The sequence below is a fragment of the Panicum hallii genome, chromosome 6 (genome assembly GCF_002211085.1).
Source record: "Panicum hallii strain FIL2 chromosome 6, PHallii_v3.1, whole genome shotgun sequence".
NCBI lineage: Eukaryota > Viridiplantae > Streptophyta > Magnoliopsida > Poales > Poaceae > Panicum > Panicum hallii.
In genome coordinates, this window is record NC_038047.1 from 164,146 (window position 1) to 177,047 (window position 12,902).

At 45.9% G+C, this 12,902-nt stretch overlaps 1 pseudogene; it reads right to left on the reverse strand.

Moving 5' to 3' along the window:
• Nucleotides 1–871: 871 nt before the first annotated feature.
• On the reverse strand, nt 872–3,120 carry LOC112896790 (annotated as a pseudogene).
• Nucleotides 3,121–12,902: the final 9,782 nt, after the last annotated feature.

Below are 12,902 nucleotides of genomic sequence, written 5' to 3' on the forward strand. Positions count from 1 at the left end.
TGCTAAAGAAGCAGACAAAGAAGATGAACAGCTAGTGCTGCCGTCCTGATTTGGGGAAAGAGGAAATATAAAGCTGGTGATTGCTTGCATCTCGATTGGAGAGAATAACTGCAGGAAGAGCTTGCCTGTTCGCGTGGGGGGCAGATAGGTGAGGCCACAGGAGGAGAACAAGCATCCGGCGAGCATGCGAGGCCGGCGGACGGTGATGGGTCGTCACACGCCCACGCCCATGCCACGGAGTCGGAAGGACGGGGTGGACGGACTGCGGCGACGCCGGCGAAATCGTGACTCACTCCGATGCTCCCTGTGGTCGTCTATGGCGGCACAAGACGAGACGAGCGTCATCTCCTGCTCGCCGAGGTAGCGCCAGCCATCAGCCCGGAGAGGGAGGCGACGGCAGCGAGCGGCCGATGCGGACTACTGTTGCGAATGGATAAGACTTCCTATTTTTATCTTTTCTTTAAGTGGAAGATAGGCTTGGACATTCCGTTGACCCGGAGTTGAAGAGGCTAGGCTGTTTGCCTGGGATCGACGGGCTCATCGCTTTGTCCCCGGTCGTACGGCTGTTTTAGTAACACTACAACATTTAGCGCGCTTCGCATGTGCTATCGTTTCAACAATATTAGATAGTTAAATTTACACAGGTCTATTTCAAATGATAGATGCATATTATACGAAAAATATATCATAAAATCATATATACTAATAAAAATATCATCAGGAATACTTATTCTATCCACTGGAAGTTTTGTTCGGCATCTCAATCATCAAACACCTGATGTACAAACTATCTATCATCAAATACTCGTTGCCGAATGCATAGTAGGCATATACTTGACAACAAGTAGCAGGTAACTGAGTCCCTTGAGGTTCATGACGCCGGCAGCACGGTCTTCCAACCGTCCATCTGACCGATGTTGTCGTTGGCCGCTGTCGCCGCCATCCACCATGATCTTGATGATGCCCTTGAGAAGTAGAACAACAGGACAATGGTGGTGCTAGCTCGAGTGGCGATGGGTGGCACGACGACCTCTTCCTCAATGTTGCGCCCTCTGTTGCCTACAGCGAGAGCAGCAGTAAACATTTAAGTGATGGGAAAGAGTAGAAAAGGGCAGCCGGGTGAGAGGGACGAAGGAGAAGACGAGGATGGGAAGAGATAAGGTAGGACCTACCACATGCCTCCTGACATGCGGGCCAACAGCTGCAGCCTTGCCCCTCCCGCGGAACTTCTATTCTCAGCGCGTGCGATCGGTTACTTATACTACCGCAGAGCACGTGCTCCATCACTGCTGCATACGTAACCCATATAGTGCGGGAACAGATAGTGTTTAAAAAAATAAATATTGCTTGAAAATAAATATGTTCAACAGGAAAAATATTCCAAATAGAATGTATTCCATAAAAAAAGTTGATCCAAAAATAAAAAGGTATTCCAGATATTTCAGAAAAAGAAATTATTTTAAAATAAATAAAAATATTTTAGAAAAAATATCATCTAAATATAGTCGATTGTGGTCTAGTTTTGAATATCTTAACGTAAGAAACGCAACGGTGCAATCGAAATTTAATTTGAATAACTGGTTTCTGAAATAAAATATTTTATTTTTTTATATGCCTTGCACGGAAATCGAGATGGGTTTTATTCGCTTCCCTCCTTGCTCTGTCTCGCGTGCTCTCATCCGGCAATGTGGCGAGCAGCGGAGGGTTCGACGAGGCCGGAAAACACCGAGAGAGTAGCAAAGAGGGACACCTTTTAGGGCCTGTTTGGATCCAACCGCAAAAGGGCAAAAGGAAAAAAAGTTGCTGTTTTTTTCCATTAGCACCCAAACACCCTCTGTTAAAAGGGAAAGAGCAAGAAGAGGTAGCAAAACAGCAAATCCCGATGCCGCCGCCCGACCCCGCGCCTCGGCCTCCCCCCCCCCCCCCGCCGCCCGCCGCCCGACCCCGCGCCTCGGCCTCCGCCCCCGCCGCCCGACCCCGCGCCTCCGCCTCCGCATTGGCGGTGGCGGTGCGGGGAGCTGTGGTCGATGCAGCGGACGACCTCGGCGCGGCATGCCACGACGCGGTGGAACACCGCGCGCACCTGCCGCTCCAGGGGCCCAGTCCGTCCTCCAGTGCCCGGCACGCCGCCGCCAGCTCCTCGGCGCGCTCCGTCACCTCCCGCGCGCGCTCCTCGCCGACAATCCCGTGCTCCTCCTCTTCCTCCTCCTCGGCAATCTCCTCGAGCAAGCTGTTGAGGTCGCGCGCGCCGCGCTCAACGGCCTGCATCTCCGCGAGGAGCCCTGCCGTGGGCGCCGGACCGGAGGAAGACCCCTTCTTCTCCCTCCGCCTCCACTCCTCGGCGATCCGCTCCTGGAGCGCCGACATGTGCGCCGCCCACTGCGCCTGCTTGGGCGGCGCGACGGGGGGACTGAAGGAGAGCGTTCATGTGGCGCCCCGCGGACCAGTTCTTGGAGACGCTGAAGGAGAGCGCTCGCATGGTGCGGGAGGATGGCGAGGGCGCGGAGCCGCCGCCGCCGGCCTTGGCGTCGTCCGAGAAGAGCCTGGCGATGGCCCTGCGCGTGCGTGTGAGGTGCAGCGCCGGGGCGAGGAGGCAGGTCGCGGCGGTGAGCGCGGCGCGGTGCGCGGCCCGGAGCGAGGCGAGCGTGAAGGACGCGGCGTTGAGGACGTCGAGCGTCTTGACGGCGCGGTCGAGGAGGTCTGCGGCGAGGCGGTCGGCGGGCGGCCTGGCGAGCGCCGCGGCGACAGGGCCGACGGCGAGCACGGCGCGGAAGGCGGCGTCGGAGGAGAGGACGGCGTCGAGGAGCTTGGAGAGGAACGGGAGGGAGAGGGCCGGGGATGCGGGGGAGGAGGCGTGGGCGGAGAGTGCCTGGAGGCGGTCAGCGACGTGGGCTTGGAGGGCGTCGAGCGCGAGGAGCTCGTCGTCCTGCGCGGGGTCGAAGGAGGCGACGGCGGTGGCGCTGCGGCGGAAGCTAAGCATGCCGAAGAAGCCCGTCCCGGAGGGCGGCGGCGGCTCGGCGGCGGCCATGGCCTTATCGGGCTCGGGTTCGGGCTGTGCAGGGCCTGGGCTTTGGGTTTTGTGGGAGGAGTGGTGGTCGCCGGAGAACAGAGGGGAGGGGAGCGAATGGTGGGAAGCCGCGGGGACGTTGACTCCTGGTTCTCTCCGCGGGCCATGGCTGTCGATCGGGCTGATGGAGTGATGCTGTTTGGATCCAACCAGCAAAAGAGCAAAAGGCAAAATTTTTACCATTTGGATCCAAACACCCCTAATGGCAAAATTTTTGCCACTTTTGGCAAATGGCAAAAATTTTACCCTTTTGCTATTTTGCTATATGGATCCAAACAGCACCTTAATCAATGATGGCTGGTGTGCTACTCATCGGCTGGTTTGACTCCCGAGCAGCTCGAGCAAGCTTGTTTAATCAAACGAGCAAAAATATCAGCTCAGCTCGTTAACAAAATACAACGAGCCGAGTCGAGCTAGCTCTAAGTCGAGCGAGCCAATGCGAGCATTTTTTTTTTATCCAGCTCTAGCTGTAGACATTCACTGAATGTTCAAGACTCTGATTTTTTTTCATAAAAAAGGAGCAAGGAGAGCTATATATTATATGGACAATTTCCTGATGACTTCACACATACTTTACCCTTTAAACCTGAGAGACGGCAACTGACACATAATTATATATATGAGGAATGTTTTTCAGAGAAAAAGAAAAGAATCTGATGCTGCTAGCTGTTGAATACTACCATTATTGTAGCTACCTGTGTGTACTTTTCAATTTTTGTTGGACCAAACATTCGTACTTAGTACTAGTACAATAACCCACCAGCAGCCATCATAATATATAATCAGGACTTGATACATAGATAGGAAGGACAAAGTTAGACAAAAAAAAAAAGAACAATGCAATCTTGATTACTTTGATGGCAGTGGCAGTAGTGGTGTGGTGGGGTACTTAGCAGTTAACACTCTATCGATTGGGTCAATAACAAAAAGGTACAAATGGATCTCTTTACTTTCTAACCCACTCTCTTCCGTGCCACGTTGCTAGGCACCCACAACATCATCAGGAAACCATCAGGGATTGAAGGCGCACTAGCTAGCTAATAAGGGATTACTCACCAGCCTGCATCTAGTAACATTAGGAATGACAAGTTTCAGTGGAGCGCTCTAGTGAAAGAGAGAACCTCCAATTCTACATCCTATGCTTTGGTCCACCCACCAATGGCACCAATGGCGTCTTTTGCACAAGCATGACACCATAGAGAGAGCAATCGGTGGAAGCACCTTTTGGTAGGATGTGCGCGCGAAAAGCTTCGAACTTTGCAATGGAATGGAACTGAGAGGTTTAAGTGATTTTATTCTTTCAAAAAAAATCACCTAGGCAGAAACATGAACAGTGAAGTGGGAAAGTGGAGAGGAAAGTAGAAAAGAAGACGGAGCTTGCAGAGTACTGAATCCAAGTATATTCGGAAGCAGCCGCCTAGCCCTAGCCCTAGCAAGAGGGTATACCAACCAATCAATCTACAACAAAAAGGCAGGAAGAATATCACAAATAAAGAGGATGCACCCACAAACGTGTCATCATCTTTCCGGTGATTCTTATCCACAAGATTGCTGTGTCTGTCTCCATAGAGGGCAGAGAGCGTTTGCTCTTTACACGGAGAGGTAAATTAAGGGCTTGTTTTGTTCTGATTCTCCGTAGAAGATGAATCCTAGACAGAAATAATTATGTGGCTGAAAATAATTTTTTTATAAACTCTTAAAATCAGGATGGAGAATAACTTCACAGAATCAGGAGAATCTATTTTTTATGGCTCGCAGCCTCTTAGTTCATTTCACATAATCATTTTACGGAATCAACAGAAAATCGTAAAAAACTGTTAGGCAGATCTCCCACTGGAGCCAGAGAATCATCTTTGAAAGCTATGCCAGATGCACCCTAAAGATGATTTGGCTTGAGCTTCAGCAGCGGGCAACCTACACAAGGGCGTACAGGAATATGCATCATATATAGGTGTTGAGGAGCAGAAAAGCCCTTAGGTTGCCTTGCCTACCTGTAGTAATTCAAGTGAAATATCGAGTTTCTATATATTGTTTTCCGGAAATTAATCTGAAGATGCTACTAACAGATTTTTACTGTAGTGAATAGAGTAATTTTCAGGCAAGTAACAAGAACAAACGGTACGGTATTCAGAATGCAGACAAAGAATGGCGAAAAGATCGAAGACATCTGCTGTTTTTCTTCAGTTTTTTCTTTCTGTTAGTGTCTCTTGCTGTAAGCTGGTAATAAGGTTCTTCAGAGTGAGCTCTCTTGGCGTTGGACTGTAATAATCTGGATGGTGGCAGCTCCACCGTTGCGCTGTAAACTGACTTGTCTTTCGTTAAGTAAAGACGGGGGCTTTTGCCCTTAAACTCCAAAAAAAAAGAAGGCATCTGCTTAATTTTCAGACCTGCTACGATTCAGGTTTTTGATCTGGATGACTGGATCCCTGGCAATTCAAGCAGTTTAGCCTCGTGCGCATCGAGGGTGGTGTCGTGCAGCATGGCGAGGCGGATCAGGAATCGGCGAGGGAAGGTAAACTAACAACCATGTTGCCGGCGGCGGGTCGTCGTCGGAGGCCGCCGATGTCGATGGTGGGTGGCCGCCGGAAGGGGTGCAGGGTGAACCGAAATTGGCGAGGAATTTGGCCCAGCCAAACCCACTCAAACTCTGCTGCAGGCCTTAACTCAGCCCATGTCTAACTAGGCCGGCTTTCTTTTGTGTTTTGATGATTTTTATAAGAAACGGATGACATGTACTACTACTACCAATATACTCATCCTTTCCCTCAAAAAACAAAATTCATCCTAAGTTCTTTCCTTATAGATACCTAAGCACAGATGAGGAAGAGGAACAATATAGTATCATTCTTAGCGTCGAGAGCTAGTTAACTCATGTAAATACTAGCTAGGTCAGACGGAGAACTAGCAGGACTAGCTAGTACTAGGAGTGGCATATATACTTAAGATTAAAAATGGGGAATTTAAGAAATAAAAAAAAATAAAGGTTGGAGATGATATATTTAATATATATATATATACATACATATACATATATATATATGCACTCGCCTGTAGCTACTCGACTCTCACCATCAGTATACTACCATACGTATGTCCACGTACTCATTTATCACTTTGAGTATGTTCATATACTAATTCTAAGATACTTCACGAAAAATTTGAAAAGCATCTCTATTTTTTAAATATATCACGATTATATATTAGTACTGCTATATAAAAATGAATATGTTGATATCATCCATGTATGATCGTATACTTAAAGTATATACCATCAGAGATGGTCTAATATGATCACATACACTTTATACATACCTTTCGTTGGGTCAGATACATCCTACATCATGAGATACACATGTAGGAGTAGCTACAAGCACGTGTAGAATGAATTTTTCACATATATATACACACACAAATAAATATTATATATACACAGTTATGAAACTAATAAACAAATCTTTATTTTTATTTTTATCTTTACCTATTTCCAAAGCAAAGCAAGCAATGATTCCTTGGCCCATCAAATAGAGTTCTATTGAAAAAAGATTTTGGTGACCGTATGTTAAGTTAAGGATCCGAAATCATTTAGAATTAGCGTTTGACGAGTAAAATAGAAAAAGAGTGAAGTCCTCAACCGACACGTATTATATTATTATTGTGGCATTTAGGTAATTAGAAATATAGACATTAGATTTTTTTAATGTGAAAAGTATATGCTTGCTATGGTGTATGTGTGTAGTACAAAGAAATAGGGGTATAACTATAATTTTATAAAATATAGGCCCTAATTGGGTAAGAATGGGAGATAGCATCAAAACCTAGGAAAAATGTTACACTAGGTGTCAAATTTATATCATCATAGGAAAGAAAGTGCAAAAGATGTGTTGAATTCTATGAAAAATGGGTCTTTGTATGAAAACAGGACCTAGATGTGATTAAAACAAAAAAATCATGGGTCCTTTTATGCAAAATAGTTGAAATATAAAAGTAACTTTCAAATTTACTTAGGGCCAAAATGTAAGAATGCAAGTCATCATGACATCACATGAAAACTTGTAAACATACCCAAAATTACATCTAATCCATCTTGGTAAGGACAAAAGTAATTCAAATTCTACTTTTGTTCAAAATTTAACATGTAAAGCTTTAAGCTTTGGGTTTTTGAACTTGAACCCTAAATCAAAGTTGTAGGGTTTGAAAAAAAACTCTCCAACTTTCATTTTGGGCATTTTCTCATTAAACCTTTAGATCAGTGAGAAATCTTGCTTTACAAAGAAGTCCCTGGAATTTTTTAGATTTCCAAATAGGCCCCCCGGACCCCTCCCCTCTCTTCTTCTTCCTCGGGCACGTGCTCCTCTGCTCTGCTCCTCCTGCCGCCGGCGCAGTGCCTCGCCCCTGGCCGCCGCTCTGCCGCCGCCGCCGCTCCACCTCCTGCTGGATCGACCTCCACGCGTCGTCCTCTCCCTCCCTCGGCCCTGTTCCCCTCCCCTGCTGCCCTCCTTCGCGCGCGCCACGCATTCCCGAGCCACTGCCGGCCGCCACGCCCTCGACGTCGTTGCCAGCTCTTGCTAGCACCTGTAGCACCGTTCCTGGTCTTAAAACATGCCCAACGACTACTCCGTGATCTTGTTTACTCATTGCCGCACTTCTTTTCCACTGCATTCCCTCTTCCCCAAGCTCACTCCCTCACCGGACCTCCGCCATCAGCAGTGCCCACCGTCGTCAGCCGCCCTCGCTGCCTCTGAACCCCAATCCAGCGCTGCTAGAGCACCGCAGTAGCCCACTGGTGCTCTCCAGCCCGTTCAATTTCATCCTCCCGCACCCAAGCCTCGTCTTCCACAGCTCCGGCCAGCACGAGCTCCGCCGCCGCCTTCTGCTCACCGTGGACAGGCCGCCTCAGCTAACCCCGCACCATGACAACCCCCTAGCCAGTTTCCTTGTGACCTCGTGAAGCTCTGCGACCCCTCAATTAATCCCCTAGTGCACCACACCGGCTCCCCGACGTGTGCCGGCGATCTCCACCCGTCGTCGCTTTCTGCTCGCCGTGGGACACCCCTCTCTGACCCTCCTCGACCCCAATTGCCTCTACCCCGAGCTTCTCCACATTGCCCTGAAGCTCCTCGACTACTTCCTCGCCACCCCCAACCACCGGAGCACCGCTCCCGCCGTTCATCTCCGCCGCCGGCCGCACTGTCCTCGTCGCGCCGCCGCTACAGTCCACCCCGACCCGATCCTGACCACCCCTAGGTGCGCACTGACATGGTGATGCTCCCACACCACTTTCCCCTCGCCGCCGGCGATCGCCGTCACCGGAACCGGCCGGTCAAACCTCTGCCCCTCTCAGACCACAGCCAAGGACCACGGGTGGGAAGAATCAAAAGCCCGAGGGGCTGTCTGCAAAGCGTGTGACTCATAGAAATAGTGCCCTAAGGACCCCCTTGTATTATTTTTATTGCAGAATTTGAAATTCTATAACAATTCAAGGGAAAATCATAAAAATGCAAACTAAAATTTGTTGGATTCCTTATTTTGAGATCTACAACTTTCCTCATGGATTGACTTTCAGTTTCTAAGTAGTTTGTGCTCTAATTTAAATGCCAAGTTTAAGTAGTTATAAGCTAAGAAAATGTATAGTAAATAGTAGAAAAATGGTAAAAATGTGAAACCAACTGTGTTAGTTTGGCTTTGACATGTAGTATTTAGGAAAAATAATTAACCTACTGTTGTGTAATATTTTCATAATGTGTGAGTTTAATTATGAATAATACCTATTTAACCTTGTGTATTTAATATCTATGGATTTAAATGTTCAAAATCATGAAAATATTTTGAGATATTGTTCTTGAGTAATGTACCCTGTCCCTAAATTCTCAACCTAGGATTAGGTGTAAAACAATCAGAACAAATAAAACATGCTATGATAATATTATACTCTTGTATAAATAAAATAAGTCCATAGTTAAATAATAACCTAGAGTTGGTATAAATACTTAGCAAAGAAAATAGATAAAGTTATTAAATATAATTAGTTTAAATATTTAAAATTAACTCAACATGTTACCCCATGCCATTAGTTAAATATTTAGGGTAACCAACCCTGTTACTTAATGTAACTAGATAAAATGGATAATACCCGATAAATGACTGCCCAGTAGAGAAATAAATGTTATGTGTAATAAGTAAATTATATTTTCGTTGGATTGCAACTTTATCGTGAAATAAAATAAAAGTATATGCATCCCTTAAATTATAACTTTGCATGTCATGTAGACTCGACTACTCTCGCTGACGGGGACTACGAGCTAATCCCGGAACAAGGAGTGGAATCAGCTGAAGACCCCAGGAACGCCGTCGGAGATCTAACTGAAGCTTCAAACCAAAGTTCGGAAAACTTTGATACTTCTGCCCCCAACCCCACTCAAGAAGGCAAGCCCCGGTGCATAACCCAGTATTTAAATTACTACATTATGCAATCTTATGCTTATCTATTATATTCTGCATTAAGTCTAAGAGTTGAAATGGAACCCTAGATGCATTGAACCCTAGGAACCTATGTATTGTGCTTGAGTCTTTCTCGAATTTATGCTCTGCTAATAGGACCGGTAGAAGTCAAGTGATTTCCTATCAATCGCGCGATATAGGAATTGCAATGTTTACATCCCTGTATTCACTATAAGGATGACGGACGGAATTTATGTAAGGTATCATGGTTGAAATGATACCCCGTCTGTGTTGATGAATTTGATAAGGTCGCAGTGTGTGGTAGCGGTGGTTAAGCATTTGAAAGTACTAGCCACGTGCCGCGAAATATGGTAAGCGGTAAGCCTAGTAACCAATCGGCCCGAGGAGTGGACATACCTCCCACCACTCGTATTTGGTTTTTTCAGTTACTTGATTCGACGTATGGGAATAAGTGTTGCAGGGCAACCAGAAGTACGGTCGTGTAGTCGCTCTACAGATGTACGTCCTGCACATTGGATGTGCGTATAGTCCTATAGTCGCTTGTGGTGGCTCTGATCCACGAGTCGGAATGAAAGGCAAACGGTTGCTTCGGAACGATTTCTGGAAGTTCCAAGCGTGTGAGTTAGGTTTACCCTTGCAAAGCTGAAATTCGATTCAGGAATCGTCCGTTTCTCGCGGAGATTGAGACTGTTTGATCCCTTTGCCACATAGAGTAACAAGAACAACTATATGGTTATCAAAGATGATGTTTGACTAAAGATTCTACTATGCTTGAATAGTTATAGGTGCTTATCTAGAATGCTTAATCACCTAGAATTTGAAAACTAAAATTTGAAATTAAGAATCTACTCTTTGTTGCTTTTCAGCTGAAAATTTTTACCACAACAATTAAAGCCTTCATAAGTCTAATTACTTAGCTAAGTATACCATGAACGGGTAAGCCTTGCTGAGGAATACTCAGTCTTACCTTATGAATTTTGTTCAGGTAATCCCCCTGACGACTCCGCTTTGCCTATACCGTGGCCTTACCCTCTGCCCGATGGTTGGTCCGTGGAGTGGGACCCGTCCCCGGCCAACACAGATCCTACCGAGTGATATCATGTCAGGGCTAGCATGATATCCGTACCGATGACAAGTACAGTGCCCGTGTTTTTAACTACGCTGCTATGACTGGAAACTTAAAACTGTTCTGTAATAATTTCCATCAGCTGGGAATTGATGTTACTTTTGAACACTCATGTAATATACCTGCACGTGATGTAACATGTGATGGCAAATGTATCTCTAGACTCGCCTTCGTGCGAGCTACGTTGTTTTATCCTGCATTCGGTGGTTTATCGGGACGTTACCCGACAGGCCATGGGATTATACCGTTTGAAGTACGATGAAGCCCTCAAGAGTGGACTCGCGTACTTGAGCCGATATAATTCAGGATTGGTTCTGCCACAATTATTGAATATATATGATGTATAATATGTACAATATGCTAATTAATATATTTATATAGTTTTAATGTACGGATATATTTGCTAGTTAGTTATGTAAAAAATGAATAAGCTTCGTCACGCTCGCCACATACCGAGTCGGGCAAATAAAGAAATTAAGAAACAAAGCTGCAGCTATCTAGCTAGCAACATGTACCTATGACAACGTCATCTGGGTTTTTTAAAACACAGTAAAGACGTAGGTACATTCATCCTATCAATATATGCATGCAACTTTATCCTCTTGAGCACGTAGATTCTCAAGATTGACGAAGTTACGATAGACGCCTCGTTGTCGACGGGTATGTCGCCTACCACTGAAAGAATAGCATCGGTTAAATCCTGTAATAAATACAGAAAAACACGAGCATCTTTGCCGATAAATTGGAGACTCGAATCTAAGAGGGCAGGTTTGAAAGTAAGGAAGCTCGCCAGCTCAGCTATACACTCTGTTCGCGTCAGGTGGGTTATCGATTTGTCCACGGATGGAGATTGAGTATGATGGTTGGATCGCTTCAATTCAACGGCGACCCAAGGACTTGGCCGGGCCGGAACATCTCTTCTCTGTCAGCTACCACTGCTTGCTTGACTGCGTCTCTGATGCTGCTCTGGTAGTTTGCTGGGTTTATATATTTACATGCATTAATTCTTGCTTAAGTTTAACCAGACCAAGGAATTGATCCAACGGATATGATGCACGGAACATTTCTTCACCGTACCGTACCCTTAATTTCTCTGATATATGCATGAATCGGTCCAGTCCAAGATTATTTACTTTTACGGCGAAGACGTAGTAGGGTTATTTCTTAGGATCGGAGGCCATCCACTAGCTCTTTAACCCTAACATCACAACATGTCTTTCCTTTTTTATTAGGTCTAATCAAACAAATTAGGTAACAGAGAGAGGGATGATGCATGTACGTACGGATTCGATGCAAGAAGATCAGACTGGCTCAGCAATAACCGTCTATGGACTTAGCCTCAGCAGCTAGCTAGCTCAGATCATCGCGCGCAGCTGCACGAATGTACAGCACATCTTCCAGAAGACGATCGAAAAGAAGCTTCGTTCTTCGTTCAGCTGCTGCCTGCCACACCCTCTTGAACATCGCACTTTGACACAATCAGCTGTTTCCTTGCTTGTCCGAATTAATTTGTTTGTCGCTTTCCAATAATCATTTTTTGTTAAAGTCTTTTCCTTCCTTTTTTATTACTCCTTCCGTTCCATCCAAAATATAGTTCGTTTATTATTTTGCATCTAGATATATAAGTGCATATCAAAATCTAAAATCTATGAATCTAGAAAACCAAAACAAACTGCATTTTGAAACAGAAGAAGAATAACCTCATGAAATTAAAGGTCAGGATATCCAGCTAGTGCAGATGCAGGAGGTCATCGATCACTAGCAGCTCCATATATGGTCTTTCCTTGTGCCGTCACATCCTACATATATACGACATCCGAGAGGTTGGCGGGCGGACTTGTTCAAAGCTTAGCTAGCCGCAGCAGAAGAAGCTACTTGCCTTGTTGCCTTCTTCTCCTTGCTCCATCAACTCGATCGACCAATTTCTTCCTTGACCTCTTCTCCATTATCTGTCGCCAAGAGTACAAGTGTCGTGCTTTCTACTCACAAACAAGCTAAGACTGACTGTCAAATCAATGGACTCTTTTTTTTTTTACCTTTTGCTTCCTTCCGTCTCTCTGCTTTGTCTGTCTATATATATGCTGCAGGGCCTGCTGGACGTCCTCGATCTTGCTGCCACCAAATTCAGACCGGCCGGTCGGCCAATTGAACAGCTTGCAATCCCCCATCCATCAGCTGCCTACCTGCAACTGCAAGAGACCTCCAATTGGGACTGATCGTCGTGTCAAGTCCTCATCATCAATAATAAAA